Source organism: Cololabis saira, chromosome 21 (genome assembly GCF_033807715.1).
Source record: "Cololabis saira isolate AMF1-May2022 chromosome 21, fColSai1.1, whole genome shotgun sequence".
In the NCBI taxonomy this organism is placed as follows: Eukaryota; Metazoa; Chordata; class Actinopteri; order Beloniformes; family Belonidae; genus Cololabis; species Cololabis saira.
Genome location: NC_084607.1, coordinates 13,038,576 through 13,059,081, shown reverse-complemented (window position 1 = coordinate 13,059,081; position 20,506 = coordinate 13,038,576). Strand labels below are relative to the sequence as shown.

General features: G+C 39.5%; 1 protein-coding gene across 1 annotated transcript in view; it reads right to left on the bottom strand.

Annotated features, from left to right (window-relative positions):
• The window catches only part of olfm2a (olfactomedin 2a), a 52,381-nt gene that overhangs the window by 31,214 nt on the left and 661 nt on the right, over positions 1-20,506 (bottom strand). The window lies entirely within an intron of this gene.

Below are 20,506 nucleotides of genomic sequence, written 5' to 3'. Positions count from 1 at the left end.
AGCCCGGGGCATCTGAGTGTCATCGTCTGCACAGCAGACTATGCTGCAGTCTAATCACACTGTATGTGTGGAAGATGGAACTGAGAACAGAATACAGCATGATAGATGTGAAGGTTGTCCATGGGGCTCGTCGGTGAAGGGGACAGCTGGTTCACCGAGGCGCAGGAGATGTAGAGGTACTTTAATCTGTGTTTAGGCTGGGATGGGAGCGCCATCTTGTGTGGAAAGCTTGCCCATTATTTGCACCTGCAACCATTGCTGTCTTTTTAACTTTGATCAGTTTGGCTAAGAAGTTTGTCAAAATGGTGAAATGTGGTGAAAAGGAGAGATGACGATTGAAAAAAAAAAGAGATAAAATTAACCTTATGCACTTGGTTTTTAATCACAGTCTCATTAAACAACACGGATCCATATGTTGATTTGGATTCCTGCACAGTGTAAAAGCTGTTTTTTTTTACTCTAAACTACTTCTGCAAGACATTTACTAGATGTGACAATTCCCAAGTCAGAGTTACACCTTTTGATCGCCTACAAAATAGGATCCCCTTGTTGTTTTAAAGTAAACCAATTTCTTACTCAACTGTGTCTTTATTTTTGGAATAATTTTCGGTATGTCATCATATTATTAATACAGGTTTTCAATATTCTTGTAACTTGTTAAAGATGCTGGGGAAAGTTGTGTTTATGATTTTATTGTGTTGAGCAAAAATGGATTGGGACTTTATTTCAGATATTACAGAGCATGAAAACAAATGATCCTTTAGAGTAAAATTTAGGGTCTATAAAAAAATAAAGTAAAAATAAAATGGCATCAGTGATAGCAGGATTCTAAAAATGTGGAAAATAGATCCAAAATTCAACACTGCATGACAGCCACCTCAAATTCTCCATTAATGTTGATGAGATCCAGGTGTTCCTTGCTACTGCTGCTCAGTTCAGGTATCGTTCTGCTTCGTAATGTAGCCCAGATTAGCATTTATTTTCCATTGTTAATCCCTGAGCTACGCATCCATGGTTCGAAATATTATAACTTTGATTAGACTCAAAAATAAAATATTGGCTTTAAAACTCTGGGTGCTAAAGCATGACTTCCTTAAATAATGGGAACTACATGTTTTTTTCCCAAGTAGTAGAACATAGTTATTGTTCTTTTTGGTTTTTCTGGTTACACAGCTGGCCTGCTTCAACTTTGAGCAGGAACCTATCATCTATCAAATGCTTTTCTGCCTGGTTTAAAGCCATTTTACCTCAGGGACTGGGTCTGAAACCTGATTTCAGCTTATTTCAGGACAGACTTTCAGATGTGAGTCTAGATTGCTTCTGTGGATTGTGGAAAATTTCTCCCAATCACACCTGACTGAATTTTCCACTCATCTTTATTGCTTACACCACATGTAAACGTATGACAATTGCAGGATATTTCAAGTTTCTTCTCAAAGCTTGACCCATTTTTGTAATACTTTCTGGCATGATATTAGACCTTTGCTAGTGTTATTTTACACCCGGAACAACCATGCATACAGATGGCAGAGTGGCATGCTCACACAAGACATCAAAGTCCTCGTTCTTTCTAGGTTTCTCCCAGGTTTGCTCACTTATTCATTTTGTCAGCCATGGGTGGCCTCTGCTCCCCATCCAGGCATACTGGGTGGGTAATACTGTATTTTCTGTGTGGGGTTTACTGTAATATCAGAAGAGACAGCTTTCTGTACCAAAAAGTGTCAGCACATTTTCACTCACCTGCTGGCTTCCCCCTTGTTTGCCTCTCTTTTTACAACAAGACTGCCCCCATGTGGTTATTGGTGAAATTGCAAGCAAAAAGTGCAAACGATGGCGTCTGACTCTTGTTGTAATTGAGCAAATTGAATCAAAGGACAGGTAGCATTCACTTCATGGAAATGCTTTATTTGGAGCCCTGTTTTTTCATGTCTAACAAATGTATTATGTGTAAATCTATCTAAATTCTGCAAAGCACTTAATGTGTTTCTCAGTTCCACCATGCTCACCCAAGCCCTATTGCACTTCTTCTGAAGGGATACATGCTCTCAATATACATTGTGCATTTAAGTTTCGATTGGAAGGCGGCCACTGTATCACCTGAGCAAGGAACATTTAAATGCTTTACATTTCCTGCAACACATGGTCGAATGTGAATGCAGTAATGCTCATATTCACTGGGTGGCAGCAAAGATTTAAACATGGACACAGACAAACTTTTTAACCTTGAATCTGCATTTAAGCAAACCTCTCTCGTCAGCTTTATCCAGAAAAAAGCTGGTACCAAGGTACAGTAGGAGGGGTGAGGGGTGAGGGAGAAAATAAATCACTCAAGCTGAAGCTTGTTAATGTACCTTTGTGGATGATTAAATAGACCTACGACCTAATGTGCAACCACAGCCACTGTACATGATAAGCAGGATAATCACACTCTAATACAGTAAGAAAAAAATGTCCTGCATGGGATGCAGTTTGGACAGTTTACCAAATATGCCACTAGCAATGTTTTATGCCAAGCAGGATCCCTGCGAAAGTGCTGAGGCAGTAAATACACACTGCACCTTAAATCCGTCTCTCTCAACAGAACTCAACCAACCTTTACTAAACCTTTATACAAAAATGTAATCAAGGTATCTCCAGGTTCCATATTCAAAACTGGGAAGTCGTAGAGTAAAACTAGTACAGAGGTGTGTATGATTATGGAGGGTCGATTCCATGGTGACTTATGATTTTTCATGTTCAAAAAAATATTTTTGTGATCTTTGAGCTCCCAGAATCACTCAACAGTTTTATTAACTCAAAATAATCCAGTCTGTCCTGTTGTGATCATTAAATAAACACATGTAAGGTACTGAAATAACAATCATCAGTAATCAGTGAGCAGACAACAAACAATGTTGGGTTGTTTGGCCTGAGAAAACAACAGCTTTCACAGTTGATCCGTAACTGATCGGAGCACCTGGTGCTTTAACGTTGTGGTGTCAGTGCAGTAGTCGTCATTATAGATCAAATTAGACTTGACATGGTCATACATTCTTATGTAGGAGCTGTAGCTGTGCACTCATAGATTCAGACAGAAAAGTCTTAATAAGAAGTATTTATGCTTCAGATTTAAAATCAGAAACAAAAATGAAAGTGAGCTAAATATTCATTTCATATTTTCATCTTTATTCAGCTTGCAGGACCTTTTCATTTCTGTCCTCTGTTGCCTTTGCAGTGTGGGGTGAAGTGCTCCTGAATGCTTTAAAATTCCATTCACAGAGTACAGGTCAGATGCCATCTTTTGTAAGGTGATGGACCAAATAAAAGATGGAAATAATGAGAGTGATGAGGACAGTCTGTCATACTTCAGAGAATTTGAGACTCTGCCAATCAACTAACTAATCACAGCGTCTGTTGGCAGAACAAGCTTTCATTAAATATTAGCCAACCAGGAAGCTAGCCATTTAACCTGTATTAATTTAATTCTTTTTGATACATTTTCATAGCCATTCCATTCTTTATAATTTCCTTTTTGATAATTGGCTAGCTTAATATTCACTGCAACTCTGCAGTGTCATTACGTGCCATTCTTTATCACTCTCTTTTGTTCTCCTTTTCCACAAAATTAATACGGCCCTAAACTCTCCTCACTCTCCCTCCCCTTGTTGTTTTCTTTGCTCTTTTGGCAATAAGAAGACATGGCATCATATCATGCATCTCTCCTTTATCCTGCTATGTCTCTTATCCTCAACTGCTTATATGGTGATGGTATAAACTGTTTTCTTATCCACATTTATAGTTGCAACATATACTGTAAATATATTTTGGAATTTCTATATACTGAATATTCATGATGTATTGCAACATAGATGTGCATTATTATTAATAGCTTAAAAAAAAGATCAACTCGTCTCTCAATTGCCTGTAGTGTACTCTATAAAGAGCATTTTTAATTAGTGTAAATGTTGAAAATGCCCACCAACCAGAGAAATGGCAGCATTTGTGCAGACCCGTGAATGGCATGAGAGGACCAGAAAGCCCCGAGGCCAGGGAGAGAAGCTCTTGGTGAGGTAACAATACTCGGGAGCAGAAAGGACTAAGCACTAGCTGCATTGTTACTGAGCACAAACATCTACTGATTAACTAAAACACAGGAGCAAATTTTCCTGCAGCTTACCACACAGCCCTCGTTTGTATCCATGCAGATCTATCACGCATGGAAATCAAGCCTGCCTGCGTCTTCAAAGATGATGGAGTCATCCGGATTCAAAAACACTGGCTATTTTCTGAGTCATAATTCATTAATTAGGTGATGGACAAGGAGGCCCACAACTTTCTAAATGAATCAGGATCAAAATCAGCTGAAACAAAGTGTGACCTTATTACCATGGCAATTATTTAAAAGGCATAAATAGGCTGTACCCCAGGGTTCAGTTCAGAAGAAACAGTGGTATGTTTTAACATGGAGTGTTTAATCTATTAATGGCTCCTCTGGGCCTTTGATTGTGGAAACTCATCTGGGGCTTTACATTTTATAGCGACCACAGGAATGCTATTACAGTATATACACTTGCATCGACCCACGCATGTAGAGAGAACCAAGAACGCACCCTATCCAGATGAATAATTCAATCAGCGGGCGATCATCACAAATAAAGTAGGACGTCTGTTGCACTCTAACCACAGAGGTGATCGATAGCATATGACATATGAGCAAAGTCTTCATAGTTCATCCCTATTTCCAAAGCAAAGTGTCACAACGCTGTATGGCAATGCATCGCGTTTTATTTGCCTCATACACATTGGTGTAAGTACAATTGGAAGTGAAATGTGTAAGCAGCTGTCCAGCTGTGTAAAGATTAAAAGGTGACACAGGTGAGAGAAATGGATACGTGGTAGCTAACGTGTGTGTGTGTGTGTGTGTGTGTGTGTGTGTGTGTGTGTGTGTGTGTGTGTGTGTGTGTGTGTGTGTGTGTGTGTGTGTGTGTGTGTGTGTGTGTGTGTGTGTGTGTGTGTGTGTGTGTGGGAGTGTACAGAGTTTGGCTAATCTAACAGTATATTGAAGGGAGAAACCTTTTCCGCGTTGTTGCGTTGGTTTTTAGCAATTCAGTTCAATTCAGTTCAGCTTTATTAGCGCCAAATTATAACAAGGTAGCCACAGGTAGTAGGAGATAGCTTCCACTGAGATACTTCAAACTAGGGCTGGGCGATATGGACCAAAAGTCATATCTCGATATTTTCTAGCTAAATGGCGATACTTGATATATATCGATATTTTTTCTGTGCCATAATTGGGGTTTCCCCCAAAGCATTATAGCATAGCATCTCTGTTAGCTTAATTTTCTTCTGAGGCAAACCCTTAAAAAAACAGTCAGTTTTAATACAAAGCCTCGTGCCAAATGTCACACAGGTACCTTTATTAACAGAGGTCTGCACAATATCAAGATGTATAAAATAAATGAAACAAAAATAAACTGCCTGCATATATAGAATAAAAATGCTTCTTGAATAAAATAAAACAAATATCCCTTTCCTGCATAACAATTAAATTAAAATACACTGTGCAATTAATACAATGTAGACAGTAACAGGCAGACTTTTCCACTGAGGTTGACAGTTGTGCAAATAACAAAACATTTGTGCAAATCTCAAATAAAACATTCAAGTCAATTTGTCACAAAATAAGCTATATCAAAATCATAAAAAAAATGTAAAAAAAAACAAAAATTAAATCGATATAAATGATATTGTCTCGTACCATATCGCGTTTGAAAATGTATCGATATATATTAAAATCTCGATATATCGCCCAGCCCTACTTCAAACCATCACCACCCGGGCCTCGTTCATGTAATGAGGGCAGGAGCTCCTCTGCTGCTTCTTGGGAAAGTCCACAATAGGATCCTTGCGCCCGGTGACTTTCAGTTCAAGAAGGCTCTCCTTACACCGTAATACTTGGAGATTGATCTCATACCAGTAGACAGACATTCTTTGAGATTAGGACTACATCAGCGGTGTTGCCAACAAACTGACAAAGAAGTTGGAGTAAAGGGAATATAGCACGAAGCTTGGAACACAGCCCTGAGATGCTTCTGTATTTAAGGGGCCTGTCACCTTGACGATTTAGCTGGCCTATGCCGACATGTCATAATTTCTTCTAAAACACGGCTATATGCTGAACTATCAGTGTTTTTTTTTATCTTTATTTGGGGCATATACATGGCATATTCATAACGAGTTGGACAGGTATGTATTCTCGTCTCAGCCGTGCAGGATCCTCCATGTGAAGGATGGACATCTGCTCACCATAGAGTCTTGAGGAGATTACTGATGGGTTCCTCAACACGTCAAATACGTCTACATATGTCAATATGGGCTGGAGATCAGTGTGATATAAGACACACATCGGTCATGTTGCATGTTACTCATACAAATAAGTTCGAGGTGACTAGATGTTATCTCAGTGTATTTTGACTTTGATTTTGATGAGTAATTTACAAGTAACGTGTGTGGATGTGTGTTAATATATCACTTATAACTTATGGCCTGTGTATGCAGGACTTATGAGCCATACAGTATGCTGGCATACGTCAAAACATGATCTGCTTGCACAACATTTTTCAACGACATTGCCGTACTACCACCTATGCTTCACTGTGCTCTCAACTTTTGCAAAACCCACCTATACGTATACCCATTCATTCATCATTCATCAAATTGTCAAGATGTGACAGGGATGTAAGAGGAGGGCAGATGATACATGATGCTCCAACTATTACTATTACTATTATTCTGTATTACGGGATGATTGTCATATTATCAACTAGGGAGGGCTTTGTAATAGATTGTTTTAAGCATCTCTCATACACTGAGATAAAAAAATGTAATGTGATTAGGACAAGGTTTGAAGACATGTCTCATAATCCCCACTGGTCCAGCAGGTTCTCAGAGATTAAAAAACACCTGACTGTGAATGAACGGTTATTAGTTTGGAGATTAAGTTAAAAAATGACCTGTCCCCCCAAAAAAACATATATTGGACAAAAGCTCATAATAATTTAAACTGTGTTATTAAAAACAACAAGGCCGTAATGCAATGTGTGAAAAAATTAGTACCCAATTCATTCTTCCAGGGAATTATGATGGTACGTAGCAGCCAGGTACTGCTAAGTTAATGGACTTGATTAATTGATGATCATAAAGTGCGAGCACCTCAAAAAACAGGAGATTTGGGACAATTTGCTGGTCTGGAACATTCAGGTGTGTGTTAACTCAATACAAATGAGGAACGACATCAGCGAGGCTCTCATATGAAGTGTTGCTTCCCAACACTTTGGGAAGCATTTCCCATACATACTGAAGTCCAGTATATTACAGTGACAAAGATTATTTACAAGTGAACATTCAAGACACTTGACAATCTTCCCAGGAATGGACCTTGCATTAAGTTCACCTGGAGGTCAGAATGTGCAAAGCTTAGAGAAAAATACCCTAGAGCTACCGGTACATGTTTGCCTCGACTGACCTCAGTTAAATTTCATGACAGAGCTTTCAGAAAACACTTCACAAGCATGCGTGTTTGGAGGGGCTGCTAGGTAAAAACAACATGCCTTTGGTTTGCACAGCTGTATTTGAACAAACCACATCATTTCTTAAACTTGGTCCTTAGAGGAAACGAGGTCAAAGTTAAGAAGCTCAGTCATAATGCACAACACAATATTTGGAAAAACAACAAACCACACATCAGCACAACTAGCTCATATTAACAAGCAAGCACGGTGGTGGAGGAGACATAATTTAGACTTGTACCAAATGTGAGGCCTGAAAGTCTGTTCAAAATAAGGGCTGCAGAATGATGACTCAAAGTACAACAGCAAAAATAAAAGGTGTGTATAGTCTGCATTTAGATTGTAAACTGTATATTGTGGCAAGAACTTTAAACTATTAAATTACAAAATAGTCATGTTCAATTTGAGTCCTTCCTCGATTTGAGCAAAGGATTAGAAAAAGATGTTGGTTTGGTCCACTGCAAAGCATCATTAGTATATTCCTCCCATGATTACAATGAAAACAGTCCATGTGAGCTTCTAAATAGCTATTTCAGGGCTATTTGGCATGTTAAACTATGCTTTATATGTTTGAATCTAGAATAGCAGAGTCAGATTCTAGCAAGGCCCATATCGTGCCTGAGGTTTGCTGAGAAAAAGGTAAAAAAAAGCAATGATAAAAATGTATATATGTGGCCGTCAGCTGCCATGCATTCTGCAGCACGAGCTCTGTTTTCTGCCCCTTGTCATTGCTACACCACCAGCTGAAAACAGCTCATTGCAGCCCTTCCTGAAGCATTGCTAAATTGCCCCCACATCAGAGGTGAATGCACACAGATACATTCACATACTGTCGCGTACATAATTGCCATGATCATTTGGTGCCTACATGAGGACCCGATAATGTTCCACCACCCTACCCATTTCTGTTTCCTACAAGCAGCAAGCCATGCCACTTCCTGACCTTTTTGTCCCCATCCAGCAAATAAAACACTCTCTCTCCTACACGTGGATGGCTTTTCCTGTAACTACGGAGTTATTACTGACATCAAAATGGAGCTCTTCTTCCCAGCGGAAAGGTAGCTCAGGCTCAAAGAGAGCCTTCTATTTGAGACTGCCCCCCCATGGCTATACTTCCCTCTTCCAAATGCCCTTGTCCGATCTTGGGGAAGCAGCCCTGTCATTATCATCTAGAATAATTATGTTTCTCCCCTTCTAAAACAGTGGAGCAGTCTTGGGCAGAACAAAGAAAAAACACATTCCATTTATAAGATACAGATTGGAAAATTGAAATAGACTGGGAGTATTTTCATATTTACCTCTGTACTCCTAGTGTCACTTTATTGTTGTTATGATACTTTCAAAGTGCTTTGTTTCATCAATGATTCATTCCTCTATATTTGTAGATGAAGTGAGTGCTGTTCTTAGATGCCGTGCACCTTGTGCCTCGCTCGATTAGGAGAGAGCCAATGGACAAAGTGTCAGCATCTTCTCTTTGGTGTCTGAGTCATTGTTAAAGGGGACCTATTATGGCTTCTAATACCTATTTTAAATAGGCCTTGAATGTCTTAAAAACAAGCTTTTGATTGTTTTTGCTAAATAAATTAGAACTTCAGCCTTTGAGCCACGTCTTTATCTTCCCATTCTCTAACCTCATTATCTATGCAGGATTCTGAGTGGGCGGGGCTATGATAATGAGGCTCTGTGCTGATTGGCTGCCTGAATGACGCGATACACCGCTACGAAAAAATGGCTGAAGCTCCGGCCGGCGGAGTTAGTTGTGGGTGTGGTTTCACGCATCGGAGGCCAACCAATGTAAATCGCATTTTGGTTACGTAACGAAAGGGAGCAGAATCTGAACGGCTCGTAGATCCACATCACACTGGATGGATCATCCGGGCGGCTGTACAGACACTGCAGAATTTAGTGGCTTTCCTCCTTCTCTGAGTTGGCAGGCTGAGGGGAGACCACTTTATATATGTTAAAGCAAGAAAAAACGTGTTTTTCATAATAGGTCCCCTAACAGTCACAGGGGCTAGGTATCCCTGTGATTGGTTGATCATTATGGTTGGTCACACAAGAGGAGGTAAAAGGCAAAAAAAGATGGGAAATCATGTTCTGACTTGAGACTGTGGTGTTTAAGAGAGGCAGAGAAATAAACAGCAAGAGAATCACAAAAAGAAAAGAAAGAAGAAAAAGGTGGCTGGTTTATTTGAAACTCCCCACGGTGGTGAATCTACATTTTGTCTGTTTTCTGCCACGTCTGCAAAAAACAAAACTAACAGGAGCAGAGAGGAGTGGTGAGATCCTGCCATTTACAGTCTCAGGGATTCACTCAGGGTTTTTGCTTCATCGCAATCGTAATGCTCTGTGTGGAAACGGTCAAGGGAAAACAACGAGCAGAAGCCATGAGCCATGTACTGTACATAAGTAATGATGGGACAGAAGCCTGCAGAGTCCATCCTGTTTGTCAAAGCCCACACTGATGAGTCCATTTGTATCATCTATCTTCAGGTCATTAATGCTCACAGAAGCTGTAACATTTAATTAGGGAGATGTTATTACCATCACACAGGCACATTGTGCAGCGGAGGGAAATCCCATTAACAACCCCTAACAGAATATCACATTTTCAGCCAAATTGAGTTATAGGCAAAATTGTGTACACAAACTTTTAGATAAGCAAACTGTCACTTTTCTGTTCACATCGAGTTTTGCCACGTTCCTACAACAAGAATTATTAGTGTAAATAAACAGTTTTACCCACCACCCTGCTGATTCCAGCCATAATCTGTAAAGTCTCTGCTGGCGTGTCTGAACGAAGAGCCAGTGATCCATTCAGTGATTACACAAACAAACAGACAGCAAAACATCAACAAACTGGAGAAAATGAGCTCGGAGAGAGGAAATAAGGGGTTTATATGAATAATGTAATGTGGAGTAGGGAGTAGAATGTGAGAAGAGTAGTGTTTTGAGTGATAAGGTGGAAAGGTGATGAGGGCAGGGAGGAAGAGATGTAAAGAAAAGCTTTTGTCTGCCACACTGTAGGGGTTGTGTTACATCAAGTGAATGAATCTCTTGGGGGCCGATGTAACAACAGCTTCCTGGATTTCTACATAATACAGTTCTGGATCAGGCAATGTAGGGCGCTTGGTAAGAGTATTTGGGAGTGCATGACTCTGAGGGCAAACATAATATCAGAAAGACAAGCCCTATTTTGACTATTATTTCCTGCAGCAAGAGAAGGGTTTGATGTTGTATATTATGTATGTATATTTTATATGCTTTTCTTAATAACATATCTGTCTGAATCTGGTGCATATTCTTCCTGGGGAATTCATTTGTTGTTGCCTGACTGCAACAAGTAAAATGGACAAGAAAGTATGGAAAAACAGATCCAATACTGAAACAGTGACAACAATAATGACAGAAATGCCCTCTATAATGAGCATGAATGGGTAATGAGGATTAGGGAAATGACTGCCACCTACAGATTACATCTTTCATTAACTCTTAATTACACACACACAAGGACAAAACTATGCACAACAACCATATTTGTTGGTTTGACAAAGAAATCTTGCAAGGACGCTTGTGTCTTGCAGTGCACTGGAGCGTTATTGCTATATGTTCATGTTGATATTCCCTGTTTAGGATCTGACATTAAAAAGATTTTCCACATAAACCTTGAAAATGTAATATTATGCACAGACACAAATCATTTATTTTAATTTTGAAATGAAGACTGCAGTTCACACTTAATGGTCCCGGTCACTGCTGTTTGGATAAGATCAACACAGATTTAGGCACGGCGGCGACAGATATCGATCCAGAGCACACCGAGAAGAAAAATGTGCTTGACAAGTACGAAGTGCTCTTCTCTGAAGATCCCTGCACCAGCTCATTGCAAGCTGTTACTCTCACTCAGAGGAGTAAGAATTGAGAGCTGGACCGAAGAGGCCCGGTAGCCTGAAGCAATGAAGCGTAAAGAGGAAGACCTCACCTGAATACCTATTCATCATATTACCATTAGAGTGGCTAAAGCACTCGGCTCTGCTGCTCAGAAAATATAAGAGGTATGGCTTTGTCAGATGCTGGAAGAGATTCTGACATCATCAAACTATAAAAAGACAGCTTCAACCTACTTGTTTCTCTCACCTCGTCATATACATTATCTACAGTATGTACTATATGTATATCAGAGTGCAACATTTTTTCCATAAAGATGCCACTCCAGATCATTTTCATCTCACATCTGGTCTTTCAGCACTCATCCTTTCTTCCTGCTGTGCCCTGTGTTTCTGTCACCTCAGCAACAGGATGCATACGCCATTGTTTTTTTTTTCATGGTCATGGCTATATTGATTAGGTGATGTAAAGCTAATTAAAGTCAATCTGCAAGGAGTGTCATTGCCAGCAAGTGGAAGAAAATCACAGCGACGGAGCAATAGGCCTCTAATTATTATTCTTCCTTTGGTTCAGATGGGTAAGATAATCACCCCACAGGCACAGACGGGAGGATCTCCCTGACTATTTCTTCTCTATCCCTGCATGTAATCCAGATTTCTCTGCTGTCTCTCCCCAGCACACCCCCAGCCAATGTTGTCCTGCTCAGCTACTCCATCAGTCACTCATTCAAACCCAGTTCACATCCTCTCACTTTGTACTGAGTCTGCTCACAACTCAGATCACCACAGCATCTTCAGTTTACATGTCTAGCTACTGCGTGAGAGTTACTCTATGTGAGTTTTGTGGTATGTGGTTGCATCAATGTTATACTGTGTATATTCTCTTAGTTGTTTGTAATGCATCCAAGCCCCTGTCCAATAAATTAAAAGCATGATCAAAGCTGTTCTTGTTCCTTCAAACACAGTTGCATTAACATTATTGAGATGAAATGTGGATGTCTGTTGTCAAGATGATTAGTGAGCGCTGGAGGGGGACTGCTTTCTTTATAGAAGATGAAACCCATTTTGGTCCTTTGTGTTTTTGTAGTTTTGAGACTGCGTATTTTTGAAAAAGACAGCAAAAAATCACTTGTATTTGTACTGTACACTGAGTTAACCCAATCAATATGCTATAAGTTACTGTGGTTTCATTAAAAAGCTGAATGTGGGACCTACTTTAAGAGCAATTGATTTCCACTAGCACCCTTTTTCTAATTCAGAACACACAAATCAATTAAACATCCAAGTGTGTGTGTAGCAGGGTTTTTCTCCAAATTTGTGTGATCCATCAAAGCTGGATTCATTTTCTTTCAGGAAATGTCATCATATTTGATTTTGCCTACTTCTTTCATATGATTTATGAGTTTCTTTAATAATTTGAAACTTGTGGCTTTAAAATGTTCATAACCAGCATTACATACTAGTCAGTGTGTTTTGGAGAAATCCCAGTGGGTTTACAGTCAGGAAGAATTACTGTATACCAAAAGATGGGATTCCATCCAGTGGAGCATCTTGTCATCTCCCTTGTCCTACATGTAATGTCTCTATCAAAGCATCTCTCTACCTTGCTCACAGAGAGGCTGCAGAGAGCAGCTCTGTCAGCCTGCTTGATATGCAGTGGCGTCTGGGGGCTGGCCCCCCCTCTCTGACTGTGGCGCAGTCAGAGGGAGCCACCCTCATCAATGGCCCTACTGAGTGACGGTGACCCTGGCAATGCTACATGGAAAATGCATTGGGTAAATCGTTCCGCTTGCCTCCTGCCCTTTTACTGTGCTGCTAAGCTCTTTCCTACATTTCCCCAAATGAAAGCCAGGCAATTGAGTTTGGCTTCAACATTGCAGGTGGTGCTGCGTCACTCACGCATAATGTCCAGGAAACAATAATGTTGAAAAAAAGGATAATAATAATACAGAAAAGACACAAGGAAAGAAAGATCTAAAATGTCTAGAGAGAAAGATGCAGACTGAGGAGTTCACCCTGGATTAACTCTGACTCTTGTTTATTTTATCTCATTCTGCTCCCTTTGCTGCTCCCACCCTGAAATTCAATACGTAAATATGAGCAATAAATGAGTGAAGCAACTACTTTTAAAAAGAGCAGAATTTCTTCTCAGTGCGGTATGTTGTTGAGAAGGTGAAGACTACACATATGACACTCTTTGATGTCTTTTTTGTGATGAAGGTGAAGAGATATACGGGGCAGCGTTCAAGCAGCAGCCTGCCCATCTCCTCAGTCTTACGAAAGCTTTTGTGTCAGAGTCGGATCAAGAGCTTTAGGTGCAACAGCCATATTTATATTCCAATCTTCTACACAGAAACCCACATTGCCAGGCTCATAAAAGATTCATCAAGCGGGGGAAAGGAAGGTCGTACAGAAAACTGGTCAGGAGGTACCTTTTGCATTGCAAAAGAGAGCAGATGGGAACACACACACAGAGAAATACACAGCGTGACTCCCATTGTTGCAGCCATTAGGCTAACGAATGTTGTTTCCATATTACTGACCACAGTTTGTTCAGCACTGACCAGATGATTGTGCATGTCTGTGCTCTAATTGGCATCCGTCACTCCCACCATACAATCTAGCAGCCTTAATAGCCTCAACCACGCTTATTAGATGGTTTGCATGCATTGTTTTTTTTTTTTTTTTCTGCTGCAGATTCCCTCACTGACATTTTTGTGAACTACATAGCAAAGGGGAGAAAACGAAGGAAAAAAAGACAATATGTGTATTTATATGTGTATGTGTGTGTGTGTGTGAGAGAGAAAGAGATGGAGAGAAAGTGTGTGGACATGCATATATGTGCCTGTCCTGGGTGTTGTCAGAGAAATGTCACTCTTGCTTAGAGTCACAGACATGAACCTCTGGGACTCCTGCACCCTCCAGCACACGCACACAGAGGGAGAGTGAGAAAGTAGGGAAGAGAATGCGATATAGGGATGATATTCATCCCACCAGTCAAGCTGATTCTTCTGTAGACTTTTGACAGCAAGCATACAAATAATGTCCTGTGCATTATATTTAAGCAAAAATATTTGGATAAATTATTCATGTGTTAGTCAGCCATTGCAAAATTGTTTAGAAGACAGAAAAAGGGGGTCAAAAGGATGCATAATGCTCATGTAAATCCACTGTCATTTCCTTCTGCATGTGTGAAAAGCGTAATCAGTGCCCGAGTGGACAGCTGGCTGCTGGTAAGCTGCCATGTTAACCATGTCTGTACAAATGAGAAAGCTTTAACAACTGCATTCATTATTCAGTCCCAAAAGACCTCAAAGACCTTTCCAATGGCGATTTCCAGCTGCCCTAGAGCCAGACAGCTTAGTGAAAGGAAATCCTAATGGTCATTTTAGGACATCCGGCCACTGGCTTTTCAACAAGACAGAAAACAGCAACAGAGGTCATTTAGAGCTGCACAAGCCTGGAGCTGAAAAGTGGTCAATGTGCTGCTCAGAATGAGTAAGTGGCCTTTTAAAAACACAAACTAAATACCAACGCTTCTGTGCGAATGTGAAAAATCCAAGTTTTCACCTGTCTTCACATCCATTCGTAGCACAAGCAGCCACAATTTCTGTATGACCCAGTTACTCAAAGGTGAATGCTTTGTGGAATGTTGCTAATTTACGATACATATTTACATTTTTATTCCAACTCTGCAATATCCAGTCTGGCCAGGCAGCTACCTCTGCTGTCACTCATGTGTGAACTGTTGTCTTCCTGCATTAAATCACCTCCAACATGATTTCAGTACAAAGCTTTTCCTTTCACAAGACTCCAGTCAATAATTCTTTCCTCATTGTTGTCGAAAGCTTACAAAAAAACAATCTGACCTTCACGTTTGCAAATAAAGCACTCTAACTTTTTGAAGACTGCCCTACCATATTGCATTGCAGCTGTTAAGCAGTAACTGACCGTTCTCGCTTAATAGTACTTCATCTGCAAAGGCTTTTTGCAATATTTTACACTTAAACATAAGAGAGGTTGAAAAATCCTAGAATTTTCAATAAAAGAAGTTAGCTGCATAGACAAAACCAAAATGTGAACAAATACTGTTACAAATAATCTTTCAGATACTTTTAAATGTATCAACCTTAGTGGTGTAATCAAATCTTACACCTAAAATGAAGCTCTTATCTCTCAGATCAGAGATACATCCATGTCTCAGTGTCTGTGCACATTATTTGTCCTTGCAAACACACATTAATATCCAAAAGCGTCTGATGATGAAGCAGCGGGCTACAAGAAAGCACATCAAACATTAACGATGAGCGAGTGAAGAGCAGGTCAGCACAAAGGCTCGATAGCTCTCTGTGCTCCAGCCCCTTTTCTCAAGGAGTATCTCTTTTATAAAACAAATCTCACAACAGTGGCTGGCTCACACAATGCGATATCATTATTGTGCACTTTTACAAGCGCCACTCTAATCAGTTATGACACAAGCACATACAATTCAAGCTCTCCAAGTAGCAGTGAATCACACATAATGCAACCTCATTATCTGTGGCTGATTGTGAAGCTGCACCTTTGTATATTCATAGGGAGCGCGTGAAGGTGGATGCAGTCATTGTGCCTAATATAACAGTCCCTGCTCACTTCTTCACCCACATACTATAGTATTAGAAAAACTATTCTGATTGAGATGTTGCAGAAATGAGTAAGAGTGAATTAGCATGCTGTATTGTATTTAGGGCAGAGAGACATATATAATTTAGACTAAGATAACTTATCATTACCATGTACTTGGTAAATGTTGCACATGTTGTATTTCAAGCGAATGTAAAAGAAAATCACTTTAATCAAGGGGAAGATTAATCCTGTGTGTACTTCACACAGAATATATAATGATCTTATTTTAGACGTATAAGATTCTGCTGTGATGTTTCTAAAATTGTGCCTCGGCTGCAACTTGACCATCTGCATACATGGGCATTTGTGGTCATGCAACATTGATAATTCCCACAAATGCTGGAGTTGTCCGGCACGGCAGGGTGAATTTAACAGCTGTGTGTCTTTGGCTCTCATTGGCAGATTTATAGTCATATTTCAGCAGCTTTTCATTTGTCTAATTCTCTGAGTAGAGGTTAGGCTGCTGCTTGGCAGAGCAGACTGTTCAACCTGCTACCTGCTGTCGTTCCTCTTGGGAAAGATAAGCCGACATTGTCAAGCTGGAAAACCTTACTATATATATATATATATATATATATATATATATATATATATATATATATATATATATATATATATATATATAATAAATTATACATTAATTTACAATCTAACAGACAAACTCATTAACAATGATGCCAGTAGGGCCACATCCTTTTTCTTTCATGTTCCTTTTCTTTTTTCCAACAAGGTTGTTTTTGCAGTGTTTGGTCAGATTGCTGTGTAATGGGCTCTTGGCATTGAGACAGGGACAGAAATTCGCCACAAGTCTTTCTTTCCCGGTCATGTTAGGGGATGGGCTTTTATGTTGATCACGCTGCTTGCTACTCTCACTGAGCTGGCGCCAAGAGAAAAGATTTTCAGCCAAAGAGTCACAGCTAGGGCGATGGACCGTTTAAAGCTTTCTCAGATGGACTTTAGCCAAGCCAACTGTTTATCCTGCTTGACTCTAAATGGACCGAATTCTGTTCTAATTCTTTACATCAATGTAGTTTTTCGTGAATGGGGTTAGTAAAAATGTATCCCCCAGTTTATTTAAAGCACTGATCATACAGTAGCTTCCAATTTGTGACAATTTAGGAACTTTTACATAAAAACACTAATCTACTCTATAATTTTGTCAAAGGAAATATAACACATTCATGTAATCAAATGTGCCAGACAATGATTTAAAGATCAGCATGATTTATAAGTACTAGTTCCTTTTTTTAGTACTGTACTTGCCAATCAGCTATAAATCTACCCTGGTTGGCTGTGTTTCTGCTGCAATCATCACACAGATCCAGAATGAGGAAACACTACTTAACAAGACCCTAATGGTAGTATTTTCTCCCTGATTGTTTATCATGATCCCTGGTGAGAAAAGGGATCAAGTAAATTATGAGAAGAATTCAGCCAATTGCTAATGCTGCTCCCTCCTTGAATGACAGGCAATTAGTTTTTCTCTCACTTGGTTTTTGAGCAGAAAAACACCAAAGCAAGTGTTCACTTCCATCATTCTCAACTATACTAATGTTGGTAGTCTTTGAGGTCAGACCTCTCAGTCCACTAAGAGCATTTTCCAGCACTCTCTAGCTCCACTGGAGCGCAACAACACCTTTCTGCCTCCAAACCAGAACATGAATCTTTAAAAAAATCTTTCAAATATTTAAGCATGTGACGGAAATATTCTCTTCTTTATTGCTTTTAACAAAAGAAATTACTTGGGTCTTTGGAGCAAATGTCCATGACCAAATTCATGAACCATATTTAACCGTATATATATGAATATCAGATATCTTCATAGTTCCAAGTTTGAACTCATTGAATTTAAACCCTTGTCTATAAAAAAGTTAGTAAATAGTATAAACATAAATATGCAGCATGAAATTGCTCATTACCTTTCTTTAAGCCATATGAATCTCCATCATTTATTTATTATTTAGTATTTTTTCATTTTTAATTTTTTTTTTAAATCACACAGGCATGCAAGAGACACACAGGAGAAAACAACCGGGATGCTGAGTCTGTAGTCTCTCTGCATCCGGGTGGCTGTACAGAGCCCCATGACAAACAGCTTAATATCTGTACTGCAGAAGCATTTCTTCACAGTAATGTGACTATGGTGTCTTAAGTCTTTTTTCTTTTTCATAAAAATGGCAATACATCTCTTATTTCTCCAGTCTGAACATTGTAAATGAATGTATGCACATACATGCAAACACACACACACACACACACACACACACACACACACACACACACACACACACACACACACACACACACACACACACACACACACACACACACACACACAGTATCTTATTAAGCATGATTTGATATACCATAGCAAGACATCTGTGCCAAGGTCAAACAGGTGTCCATCGGTGTCAGTAGCACCAAGGCCTCCAGGGGTTTATGGTTACTTAACAAACACATGCAGTGAAAGAAAAAGTGTATATCCGTCTCATTAAAGCTCTGAATTTTTAATAGGGCCCTGTGCTAAAACTGTGACCTAAAATATGATATTTCAAGTTGATCACAGGGAGTGTTATCATCATTGCTTTAGATTTGCAAGAATTCATCAATTCTTTATGTTTGTGCACAGGCTTAGAGAGATGGGTGGTGTCATAATTTTTTTCCCCGACCATTCAATATTTAATGTAAACGCTTACAACAAATTGTCCCCCAAGGCCAATTACTATATAAATTCACTGAAGCGAGGGTAAAGATATGCCAGTGTATCATCTGCTGCAGTTTTAGTGGCAAGTTCACATGTGTTTAACATCGACCTTTATTTATGTTTAATTACCGCAGCACATCCATTATGCTACATGTTTGCTGGAGAGGCAAGTTGTGTGATGCATGCTGACTCCTGATCTATATTGTATGTAAATATTATATTATAAAATATGAGATATCTTCCAGTTGTGGTCAAATCCATTATTGGGCATTATGGAGCTTGACTAATTAAACAGAAAAATAAGAGGATATGTTTAATGGTATTGGTAAATAAGAGCCTTAAATCTCTTGCACCTTGTTTCACACCATTCACACAATTCACAACATTAAATAGTTGTCTGAGCTACACAGAGCGTATACAATAAACTCAAGTAAACCCCTAGTTCTTCTGTAACATTTAAAGGTCATATATGTTTGCTTAACTTAGACATTACATGTGAAACAGTGATTTATACAGTAACATATGGTTTTCTGTTTCTTAATCGTTATTGCTTAAAATATTTGCAACAAATAATTACATTTTAAAAGGTAACTAAAGATAGAGGAAGTCATGCAATAACGGACATTTATATGCATTCACCAGGCAGTGATTTATGTGTAAAATCCACTGGTCGATTAGCTTGCCCAAATTACGTGATTTGAGGCAAAATCCCAAAAGAATAATTGTTACAATAACCTTAATGTCATTGTGTTACTCATAAGGGGCCATTTTGTATCCCCTCTTACTCTTGCTTTTCATGTCTAACTTCACTGTAACATAGGCTTTAATAGCAAAAGTACACTGCCATTGCATTAGTTTTGCAGCCTTAAAGATTTGGCTGCTGTTGTTTTGTGCGAGGCTTCGCGAAAAGTGATCCCGCCACCGTGCGAGGAGGCGCTGTCCGCGGTGCTGAATCCACACACAGCTGTTCCAACCAGAGACACGGTCCGCGCTCCTCCACACTGATACGTTTAACTAAAGGTGGAAAACGGCTATTTCCTGCAAACCCAACTAATAAGCAAATTGTAGTAGAACTACGAAACACTCGCTTTCTGATCTGCCCACAGTTTGTGGTCAAAAATAGAGACACGCTGACCAGCCGAACCCCCTGCGAGTTCAAATGTTCCTGTCTTGGCTGAAAGCTTTTCTGGGTCAAATAATTTACCGTCCTTCGCCTCAATTTACGACTGTCACATCATGGCTTGTCATTTTTACCAAACGGGCACGACTTTTCCGAAGTGTCATGCACGGGAGCACGCCACACATGGAGACACACATCACACACATCACACACAGTCAAAACCCACAACCCTCTCTGCTTTACTGTAAGCTTATTGCTCATATCGATTCACAGCTATGAATCAAGAATTATTTCTGGGTTCATTCAGTTTAATAAGTGAATTCAGTTCCCCTGGATCGCCCATTTCATCAACAACCTCCAGGTCATCAAGACAATTAAGCAATACTTTATCCCTTATAGGACAATGCCGGCACTTTAACTGTATAATTTAAATCAAGATTTATGTCTGTCTTAAGATGTGTGAGAGTTCTAGTGAGCTGAGTTCAAACGGATTTATTATCAGTTCCTTGGTTCTGTTTTTTGTCATATGGAACTTCCTACTTAGTATTAATCTCCACATGGTTATATACTGAATGGACACGTT